Here is a 12,612-nt window from a genome sequence, read left to right on the forward strand (position 1 = left end):
ACCACCATCACTGAACTCCCAACGACCAATATCCCGCGGATTACCGTTAACCAGAACTGGACTGACCGTATACTTTCATTACCCATTCCTGTAAAGGCCTTATGCTAAAACGTCGACTCTCCTGTACCTCAGATGCTGCCTGACCTGTTGTGCTTTTTCAGCGTCACACTGTGATGCATAGAAATTAATTGGCTACAAGAATATCTCAAGGGCTAGGAATTCCACAGAAATAATATACCTCATGATTTCCAAAAGACTGTACACCACCTATAAGACACACATTGAATGTGTGTGCGATGAAATACCCGCTCCCTCCCCATTTTCCCTGTGAATGCACCTTCACCCCTCATCCACTGAGACGCAGGAGCATCAATACCTGCCATCGACACGGTGCTCTGCAGAAATTTAACAAGGCTCCTTACAGCGTACCTCTGAAACCATGACCGTCAAGAAGGACAAGGGAAACAGACACATGGGATAATCATCATATTCGTTTTTCGTTCCAAGCCAACCACCATCCTGTTTGGGAAGTATATTGCCATGCCTTCAGTGTCACTATTTCAAGGTCTCCCCCCAATGGTATTAGATCGTAGAACATAGAACAGTACAGCACAGAACAGGTCCTTCAACCCACAACGCTGTGCCGACCATTGATCCTCATTAATGCACCCTCAAATGTCTGCGACCGTATGCATGTCCAGCAGTCTCTTAAATATCCCCAATGACCTCGCTTCCACAACTGCTGCTGGCAACACATTCCATGCTCTCACAACTCTCTGTGTAAATAACCCGCCTGTGACATCCCCTCTATACTTTCCTCCAACCAGCTTAAAACTATGACCCCTTGTATTCGCCATTTCTGCCCTTTGAAATAGTCTCTGGCTATCGACTCTATCTATGCCTCCCATTATCTTGTATATTTCAATTCGGTCCCCTCTCCTCCTGCTTTTCTCCAATGAAAGGAGTCCGAACTCAGTCAACCTCTCTTCATAAGATAAGCTCTCCAGTCCAGGCAGCATCCTGGTAAACCTCTTCTGAACCCTCTCCAAAGCATCCACATCTTTCCTATAATAGGGCGACCAGAACTGGAAGCAATATTCCAAGTGCGGTCTAACCAAAGTTTTATAGAGCTGCAACAAGATCTCATGACTCTTAAAATCAATCCCCCGTTAATGAAAGCCAAAACACCATGTGCTTTCTTAACGACCTGTCCACTAGGGTGGCCATTTTAAGGGATCTATGTACCTACACATTGCCAAGAATCCTATCCTTAATCCTGTACTCAGCTTTCAAACTCGAACTTCCAAAATGCATTGCATCACATTTATCAAGGTTGAAGTCCATCTGCCACCTCTCAGCCCATCTCTGCATCTTATCAATGTCTCTCTGCAGCCTACAACAGCCCTCTATACTGTGAACAACACTTGCAACCTTTGTGTCATCTGCAATCTTGCTGACCCATTCTTCAATCACCTCACCCAAGTCTTTAATAAAAATTACAAACAGTAGAGGCCCAAGGACAGAGTCCTGTGGAACACCCACTCACTTCCAGGCAGAATATTTTCCTTCTACTACCACACTCATTATCCTGTATATTTCAATTCGGTCCCCTCTCCTCCTGCTTTTCGCCAATGAAAGGAGTCTTCTGTTGGCCAGCTAATTCTGTATCCAGACAGGTAAGTTCCCCATATCCCATTCCTCCTGACGTTCTGAATGAGCCTACCATGGGTAACCTTATCAAATACCTTGCTGAAGTCCACATACACCAAATCCACAGCTCGACCCTCATCAAGGTTTCTAGTCAGATCCTCAAAGTATTGTAAGTAATTACAGCACATCGACTGCAGTGGTTCAATGTGGCAACTCACCCTCACCTTCTCAAGGGCAACAAGGGATGGACAATAAATGCTGGCCCAATCATATTCCATGAATAAATGAAATGAAAATATTGTCCAGTCCTGCCCAATGTTGGACACTGTACTTGGGGTTTCCCGAGCTTAGGCTGTTAGTGTCTCAGCAGTAACCTGTTTGTTGTAAACAGCTGAAGGGATGTGCTGTTTTAAACAATCTGTCAGTCTCTCAGAGGCATGGCCTACATACCGAGCATCACACAGACACTGCCTTTCACATCCCATATTAATGAGCTCTGAGATAGACAGAAGCAATTCAAAATTTACCCAGATCTGACTGTAACATGTTTAAACACGCAGTGATATTGTTGCCATGAAAATCATTATGAGTGAATATCTGCAGGGAGAAAGTGAGGACTGTAGATGCTGGAGATCAGAGTCAAAAAGTGTGGTTCCGAAAAGAATTTCCTGAGAAGGGCTGATGCCCGAAACGTTGATTCTCCTGTTTCTTGGATGCTGCCTGACCTGCTGCGCTTTTCCAGCAACACATTTTCAGTTCTTAAAAAAAATAGCACAGCCATTCATGTAGCCGCTGAGGAGCAGGAGAGTCGACTATGAGTTCACAATATTAATAAAAGGGAAAATAATTGTATATTTTCAAATTCCTTGTACTTAATCATAATTTGGCCTTGGGTGCGGGAATGAGACTCATCATTTCAGTGCTCCTTACTGTGAGTTGGGCACTGTTTTCATCATATTGTTGTTATGAAAGTAAACTGAATACATGATTGGTTTTGTGCTTATTGGACAATCTAAAAGTTGGTGTTATGAAAGTATGTCAGACCTTCCGTCAAGAGACTTTGCTGTTAACGGATAGAACAATGCTGCAAACATTTACACAGAGATTTCCAGCTCAAGTCACACACGTTGTCTGCGATGATGCTGACCATCAATGGAGCTGCACAATTCTGTTTGGATTCTGACATTGTGGGGCTAACATACACTGGATATGGTTTATGAGGGATTCAATGTAAGATGCCATGTGCTGCGGGAAACCATCACCTTTAAAACACCTTCATTCAGGATCAGGTCCAAGGTGCAAAATTACAGAGTTTAGGTACCATACCAGGAGAGATATACTTGCAAGACATGGTTGTTTACAGGTCATTGTTACAAATGTTGAACTGCGCCATGTGCTCGTCCATTGACCAGCCTGCCCCACACACCTCTCCCCGTTGTTCAGGTGTGACTCTAACCAGTCTATTGCGTGAGCAACTGCCCAGCTCCAGTTTGGAAGCACTCTGGACAGATTTTGGAGATGGTCAGTGTTTTGGAGGTCATGGTGAGGGCCAGTAACACTGTCTGAATTCAGGCTTTTCCTCAAAGTCATTTCCAACAGCTTTGCTGCCTGCAAGATGGTGTGTTCACTGATCTGAACATGAATCGGCTGTTTACTACAGTCACTGAATTGTGTAATAGTCAAGTGTGCGCTCTGGTATTTCAATTATTGTTAACTTCAATTGTTTTCAATTGAAAAATATTGATGTTTGGGTTATTTTAAAATATGTAAGAAATAAAGTGATATTATCACTTCATTATACAAAATGTAAAAGTGACCTGTTGTATATTTCCCACAAACTAATCAAAAAACAGTCAGATATTGCCTGTAAAGCAGGATTCTGTGAACAGGACTATGTCACTGACAACTTCACCATCCTCTCTGGTAGGTTCTGTCCCACTGACAGGATATAGCCAGGCTGAGGGGGGCTGTTCTTGGCATATAGTCAATACAGTGCTCAGCATTGATGCTGGATCCTGCAGCTGCTAGACTGCTCTGCGACAGGTTGTAAGGGAATCAGTAAAAGGGAAACATATCATTGACCACATCATCACCAATCTGCCTGCTGCAAATACACTTCTACATTTCATTTCCCGGTAAGAATGGTCACTGCACAGTCCTTATGGGGAGCAAGGGCTACCTTTACATGTTGCAGACACACCTCACCATGATATGGGTTTCTCCTGGGACAGGCGTTAAACAGATTGAGCAACAAATGATGATGCATCTATGAGGTACAATGGGCCATCAGCAGCAGCAGAATCATACTCTGTATAACTCAGTCTGCAACCTCACACCCAACACACGTGCCACTGTACAGTAACCATCACCGCCAGGTATACCTCCCACTGTACAGTAACCATCACATCCCGACATACCTCCCATTGTACAGGAACCATCACAGCCCGACATACCTCCCACTGTTCAGTAACTATCAAGAGCTCAGTGCTTAGCACTGCTGCCTCACAGCACCAAATCCTAGGTTCAATTCCGGCCCTGGTGACTGTCTGTGTGGAGTTTGTATATTCCCCTGTGTCTGCATGGGTTTCCTCTGGTTGCTCCAGTTTCCTCTCACAGTCCAAAGAAGTGCCGGTCAGGCGAATTGGCCATGTTAATTTGCCCATTGTGTAAGGTGCATTAGTCAGGGTAAATATAGGGCAGGGGAATGTGTTTGGGTGGGTTACTCTTCGGAGGGTTGGTGTGGACTGGTTGGGCTGAAGGGCCTGTTTCCACACTGTAGGGAATCTAATCTAACCTCCAAGGTTCAAGTCAGCAATATGATGGAATAATCACTTGTCTGAATGAGTGCAGCTCCAACAGTACGCTAATATTGACTTACTAGCAACAGGCAATGCAGTTGTGTGGGGAATATCCTGCCTCACAAACTTGATTGATTATTTTGAGAAAGTGACAAAATTGATTGATGAGGGCGTGGGGCTGGATGTTGGCCGATTGGACCTTAAAAGGCCTTGGATATGGTTCCTTATGGCAGGCTCATGCAGAAGGTGAAGTGAAATGGGATCAGCATTCAGTTAGTAAGATGGATAGAGAACTGCTTGGTCATAGAAGACAGAGTAGTGATGGAACAGTGTTTTTGTGTCTGGAGATCTGTAAATAGATTGGTGGAGTTGCAGATTGTGAGGAGGATTGTCAGAGAATACAGCAGGATATAGTTCAGAGAAAACACAGTTATAACTTTATCTTGATAACTGTGATGTGATGTGTTTTAGAAGGTCTAATGCAGGAGAGAAGTATAAAGTGGATGGAAAAACTACTGGCCGCATCAATATCCGAAAGGATCTAGGTGTACAGCTCCTCAGTTCCCTGAAAGTTGCAACACGGGTGGATCGGGTGATCAAGAAGACTGACGGCAAACTTGCAGACAGGCATCGGAGCATGCAGTATGAAAATTAGCAGGTCATATTGAAGCTGGAGAGAAACTTAGTTCGAGGTACATTTAGAATATTGTGTACAGTACTGATTACACACCAGCAGAATGATGTGGAAGTGTTGAAGAGGGTATGGAAAGGTTTTACAAGAATGTTGTCTGGTTTGGAGGGCATTAGCCAGAAGGAGAAATCAAACAAACATTGTTTGTGTGCAGCTGGGTATCATTAGTTATGGGGCTACCTGATAGATATTTACAAAATTATCAGAGTCATAGATAGAAGGACATTTAGAGGCTTTATCCCAGAGTAGAAATATCAATTACTCAAGACCGTAGGTTTTAGGTAAAAGGGAGAAAGTTCGGGAGATATGATCGGCAAGGTTTATTTTTGCTGTTCCAGACAGAATGTGCAAGTGCCTGGAATGCACTGATAGAGGAGAAGGAGCTAATATAGCAAGGTTTCAGAGGGATCTTGGCACAAATATGAGTAAGTAGGAAACAGAATGACATAGAGGGTGTCGGAGCAAAAACTTTCTTTTTAACTTTAGAACAGCATCATGTGTCAGTGTGGGCTTGCTGGGATGAAGGGCCTGTTCCTGTACTGGACTGATCTCTAAAACAAGATTTGAGCGCGGGAGTGGCAAGATGTTGACTGAATGATTACTGATGATCAACAGCCACATTCAGTGGATCTCTCCTCAACAACTTACAGCTTCATACCCTCCCTCCCACAGTAGGGAAACTCAATATGGAGAATTGGACGTGAAAGTCAGAGCTGCTAACTGGTGACTCCGTCTTGCCCCTCGCTCCCGCAGCCTTCTATCTTGGACACCAACGTCTCGGGAGACACTGCACAGACAGAAGCTGCATGTAATCCACAATCACCAATGCTGGCACATGTCACATGCCAGCCTCACCATGCCATCCCAGCACATCTCCGACCCACTGACAGTATACATTTGTACTTCAATGCTGCAGCTCAGGGTGCACTCACAACTCTCATTGCAATTCTGCTGCAAGGACATTGTGCTCAGAGGCACACACCCAGCTCATGGACTGCCCCTCTGGGATGCACACTCCGTGTTTGTACGCACTCAATGCTGCTTCAAGGACACTGTGCTCAGGGACACACCCAACTCATGGCCTCTCTCTCTGGGGTGCTCATTCAGTGTTTGTACACACTCACTTTGAACTGACTTGAATGCTCACAGAATGATTGCCTTGCCTTACCATGCCCTCAGCAGTGTTTCCCCTCAGCCAGAGCTACGAGGCTCACCCACCTGCTGTATTGTCTTGGTGTTTAGCACAGACACAAAACGAGGAAGCCTGATATCATTGTCTACAGTCAGTCACGGTGCCCAGCACAGTGAGTCAGGGGGAGTCTCAGATCCCAGTCAACGAGCTTGGACACAGTCAGTCACGGTGCCAAGCACAGTGAGTCAGGGGGAGTCTCAGATCCCAGTCAACGAGCTTGGACACGGTCAGTCACGGTGCCCAGCACAGTGAGTCAGGGGGAGTCTCAGATCCCAGTCAACGAGCTTGGACACGGTCAGTCAGCCTCTCATGGTTGTTAGGGTCAGGATCCTTCCCTGTGATAGAGTGAGGAGCTGAATGTTGGGGAGCCCCCTATCCCTCTTGGCTCTTTCTGCTCTTGTGTGGGTTGGTTCCTTCCGAAATGTGTGAATTACCAAACAGCACTAAGGGAGGTGGAATTATTGGTAACAGCTGGGGGAAAGGTAGCGAGGTGTCCCAGGTGAGTGAGTAGGCTCTTTCTCTTGGGCGCCGAACTGGCCGATGAATCTCTCTGTATCACAGGCAGCTGTGAGCTCCAATAACACTGTAAATGATTTCAGATAAATTGGAAGCAATTTTCAGTGTAGCTCATTGCAAGGTTTTGAGTTTACTGACCCCAACAATAATCGGGCGTTTGCTATATTTCATGAATTGGGCAACAATAAGATGTGAACGATAATCATTCAAATGAACTATAATCTCTTTAATCAATTATTTATTGTATATTTATCGAACTGGAATATAAATTCCTGTCAAGATTTTCTAACACAGAAATAAAGCATGTACCTTCTATTTTTTCGAAGAAAGAACATAACTTTTGTGGTGATTAGAATTAGATATTCAATGTCAGGATTCAAAGCAATGTTTTGGCACTCCAATATTTTTAAAGTGGTTGACTTTTGAATGATTACATATTCAGAGCAAGCAGAAGATTGAACATACAAATAGAATTAGCGTTCTTATTTATTGATATGTAATCAGTTTAATTTCTCACTGAAATGTACGATCTTCAGTTATTTGCCAGCAATTTTAAAATGGCATTAATTCAACATGCACAGTGAATATTAAACTAAATAAATTATTTGTGTTATCAAATTTCAATGAACAATAATTTAAAAACTTCCAATTTTTAGAATGAATGATATTTAATATGAAATGTGGAGAGTGAAAAAAAACAAAAAAACATAATATCGTGTCAGTGAAAGGAGAAAGCTTTCCAAAGGATTTTGTGCCAAAGCAATGATATATTCGTTTTAGTAATTGGAATACAACATGTAGAGTATTCATGTTCTGAGTAATAATTAGACTTCATAATGAAGCTGACGTTGCAATACTTGCATTTTAAATGTTTATGCTGCACCAAATAATCAGATATTTGCATTCCAGACACATGTCTCCAGGGGCAGAACGGGGGCTCAGTGGTTAGAACTCCTGCCTTAGAGCGCAGGGACCCAGGATTTATTCCAGCAATAGAGAACTGCCTGTATGGATTTTGCACATTCTCCCGGTGTCTACGTGGTTTCCTGGAAGTGTTTCTTTTGGGGCGGGTGGAGGGATTTGGGGAGAGATGGTTACAGCATAGTAAACGGTTTACAGAGCAGAATCATCTAGCCTACGAAAAGATAACATCCATCATTCTCCCTCACTAGAGCAATTGGTGATGGGAGATTTCACCAATAGTCAGCAATGTCAACATGTAGTCCAGTCCAGTTATATTGTGAACTGAATGTGCTGGATTGAAAGCTGGGACTGGTTGCTTAGTGACTATGATTAATGTTAGTCTCCATGCAATCTAACTGTGTCACGAGAGGGTTTCCTTCTCCTATTGGTGAAGGGCTTCATTCAGTGCGCTATCCCACTGTAGTAGCAGATGCATCAATTCCAGTAGTAACACAGATCAACATCTGCGCAGACAGAGAGAGGATCGATCTGAATGTGACAACAGCGGACTGGAACATTACAACAATGGAGACGATGTTTTTCTTGAGTCTTTTCAAGATTTCCCCCTGTTGGGGATTTCTACCATATCGGATATCAGCAGTGTTGATGATTATTCTGGGCGGGATGGAGGGCGTGCGACAAACCTATTATCGCTATGTTGGTGTTCTGTATCTCTGTCCACTCATTAATCCCACAAGCAAGTTTGAACTTCTTTGCAATTTCTGTTGTCCATATTTGTCAGGGAAAGAAACTATTGTCTTCAGTTTCAATTGCAGTCTCCATTCATTACCCATGAAATGCAGACCACTCCCTCACAAACATCTGAGAACAAAACTGTGCAAAACCTCGAGATCCCTTTTTGCCCTGAACTGATTTATATCTTCTGTTCTCTCTGTCAGCAAACCTGTCCACTACCAGCTCCTAATATCCTCAATCTTCATCTCTGCGTCAGTGCTGTTGATGAAAAATCCATTGCCTCCAGTTTGGTAAAATTCAGACTTAATGTTTTAAGCTCTCTTCTGACCACTTTTCCGATTACAAATATTTCAATCATAAAATTGTTCTTGTCTCGGACGTTACTTCATGATTAGGGCAACATATAAATGTGGGAATGTCGCTGGATGTAATTCAGGAGCAAAGCTTATTAAACGAAAGATATTGTTTCAAGTCATTTGTTTCATTTCCACCACAGTTGATGACAGAACTTCAATAAAACTGATAAGAATTGAAATAAAAGTGAATTTCACAAAAACAACCATAAAGGCAACATTTTGTCTGAAAACATTTCTGTTTCACTGATCACCTTCGGTAAAGAAAACTAATGTTATTACCCGGTCTGGCTTAAATGAGACTTCAGACCCATGTCAATATGCGTTACTTTATATTGGATTGTTGAGTGGCCTCAGAGTCAGGGCAATTAGTGATGGTCACCAAATGCTGCCCTTGTCAGAGATGCCAACATCCCACGAAATAACAAAATTGAAGGTGAAATCAAATAAAGGAAGATGCTGAAAATCTGAAATTATACAAGGCAATGCAAAGAAACGAACAGAAAGTGCTGGGGAACTTTCCTGAACTGAAAGCAACTGGAAAGGAGTGTGATTAATAGAGTCGACAGGGAAGTCTGCTTTGAAGGGAAGGAGGAACCAATAGAGAAAGAGGGATATAGAAGAAAAAGAGCAAAAAAAACCAGAATGATGATCAGCTGGGCTGGAAATAAAATGTGAGATTCACCTCATTTATATTTCGCCATTCCCATCTTCCTGAATATTATGCCCATGTACATTACCTGTTTTTCACTGTATTCCCCGTTTTTCAAAAGTTCGCTTTTCTCCACTTCCCTTTTCTAATGACCTATATTAAAGCCTTGTTTCGCTAACCAAAAGAAATCCGAAGAGGATTTTCACTTTTTCGAAGAAAGGCGAAATTTTTCCCATTTCAATTAGTGCTACTGCACTTTACACCATATCAGCTTGCGAACGGTTTCGGTCAGATAGCGAGGGAAACCTGTATTTGTCTAATTTTATGTTTTAAGCGATTTGATTCCCCCCTGTTCATATTCCCTAAGTGTTGATCTCTTCTTATATGGGTATCTCTGACTGTGCCAGCATTAGATCATTTTCCCAGTTGCCCTTGAGAAGATCTTGAGTCACTGCAGTCCACGTGAATGATCTGATTTGATTTGATTTATTTTAGTCAAATGTACATTGGAAAGGTTTATTTTGCGAGTAGTGCAGGTACTTGACAGCAAACAAGAAAACGGAGATCGTGGGGTACTCACACAGAGTGAGGCATACGTGGAAAAAGCTTCACAGGAGGTGAGCAAAGCAAAATCGACATTAGCAAGATTAATATTATTTGAAAAGTTAGAGATATCAATTCGTCAGTCGAATAATAGTAGGGAGGGAAGTGTTCCTGAGCATGCTGGTCCATGTTTCAAGCCTCTGTGTCTGCTGCCTGTTGGAAGAGGTTGTATGAGATCATTACTAGTTTGGGAGATATCATTGATGTTGCCAGCCTTTCTTCAAAAATGACAAGTATAAATGGATGGAAGGCTATTTTTGTGGTGGGCTGGGCTGTGCACACAACCGTCTGTAGTTTCTTATGGTCCTAGGCAGAGCGGTTACCATGTCAGATCATTATGCACGTGAATAGAATGTTTTCTTTTGCCAGCATACGGAACATTAGGAGACGGGCTGTTCCAAAATAGTTAGATGAAACAATTGGCGGTGAAATGGATACCCACGTTCTGGTTGCTGTTTTGATAACAATTGAAATTTAACTGATAATTTGTAATTATGTCTTCGATACCAAAACCCAGTTGAGTTAATTGTATTGCCAACATTGAACCAATGAGCCATTAACATCTTCAAAAGAGTAGAGAAGCCATCACTATCACAACGAGGGAGGAAGAGACAGACACGAAGGGAGGGAGAGAGAGAACACAGTGAGGGAAACAGATGGACAGTCAGTCGAAGAGAGAAAGGAAGCAAAACAAGGAAACAAACCGTCACATGGACAGGGAGCAGGAAAGGTAATAGGTTCAGGGAAAGAAACAGAAGGCAGGGAAAAGGAAAACAGAGGGAAACAGACAGTGTGATAGACACAATGAGAGACAAAGGACACGGGGAGCTGGGGATGGGCTGACAGGGATTTGGGGGTGATGGGAGAAGCTGGGGGTGAGGACCGGAGAGACCAGGGAGTGAGCACTGCAGGGAGCTGGGAGGAGGGAGGTGAGGATTTTTTAACCTGTAACAAGATGTCCAGGCAGATCATAGTAAGCAAGGATACAGAACGATGGCTGTAAAACATGTCTGAGAGGCATAGAGGTTACGCTGCACAGGGCATGTGCTCGGTGAGATCATCATGAACAAGATCCACATTATCTGAGATGAGAGAGTCCATTCATCAGGCTAATAAGAGCCAGGAAGAAGCTGTTACTGAACCAGCTGATCTGTGTTTTCAGGCTTCTGTATTTTTAGCCTGATGGAAGAGGTTGTGCGAGATCTTTACAGGCATGTGATGGGTCTTTGGTAATGTTAAAACGAAGAAAATTAAAGTACAGGAACAAGCCATTCGGCAGTCAAATCCTGCGCTGATCCAGATCGTCTATCCAAATCAGTCGCCTATTTTCTAAGGGTCTGTATCTCTTTGCTCCCTGCCCATTCACGTATCTTTCTGGAAACATCTTGAATAGAGCACCACTGGTCACAGTTCCCCATTTTGAGAAACTGCCTTCCCCGACAACTCTCTGTACCCTGTTGCTCAGCCAGTTCTTTATCCGTGTCGCTAGCACACCCTGGAAACCATGTGACTTCACTTTCTCCATAACCCGACCATGGGAAAACTTATAAAACGCCTTCCTGAAGTTCATGCACATGACATCTACAGTCCCTCCCTCATCAATCAATTTTGTTACTTCCTCAAAGAATTCTATTAAGTTGGTAAGGCATGACTTTCCCTGCACATAACCATCTTGCCTAGCACTAATAAGACCATTATCATCCAAATGAGAATAGACCCTATCCCACAGTATCTTCTCTAGTATCTGCCCTACCCCAGATGACAGGCTTACTGGTCTATAATTAACTGGATTATTCATGATACCCTTCTTAAACAACAACTTTCCAGTCCTCCGGGATCTCAGTTGTGTTCAACTATGCCACAAAGATATCTGTTAATGCCCCAGCTTTTTCTTCACTCCCTCCCCTCAGTAATCTTAAATACTGGTGGAGCTTCTCGTCAAAAGGAAGAAGGTCGCTTTCATAAGGTGGAGGAAGCTAAGGTGAAGCACAGGAAATACAGGCAGGCGAGGAAGGAGCGGAAAATGGTCTGAGAAGAGTCAGGAGGGGTACAAGAAAGGCTTGGCAGAACGGTTGAGGGAGAACACAAAGGCATTTTACACTTATGTGAGTAATAAGTGAATGGTCAAATAAAGAGTTGGGCCGATCAGGGATACCACAGGAAACTTGTGTGTGGAGTCTGAGGAGGTAGGGGAAGCCCTAAATGAGTTTTTGCTTCTGTCTTTACTAAAGAAACGAACTTTGCAGTGAATGAAACCTTTGAAGAGGAATGGATAGAGATAGAGGAAGCTGATGTGCCGAAAATTTTGTCAAACATTAAGATTGACATGTCGCCAGACCCAGACCAGATTTATCCTCGGCTGCTCTTGGAAACGAGAAATACAGTTGCTTTGGCACTTGCGAAGATCTTTGCATCCTCGCTTCTCCACTGGAGTTGTACCTGAGGAGTGAAAGGAGGCAAATGTAATTCCTCTCTTCAAGAAAGGAAACAGGGAAATC

Source organism: Chiloscyllium punctatum, chromosome 6 (assembly GCF_047496795.1).
Source record: "Chiloscyllium punctatum isolate Juve2018m chromosome 6, sChiPun1.3, whole genome shotgun sequence".
Lineage (NCBI taxonomy): Eukaryota > Metazoa > Chordata > Chondrichthyes > Orectolobiformes > Hemiscylliidae > Chiloscyllium > Chiloscyllium punctatum.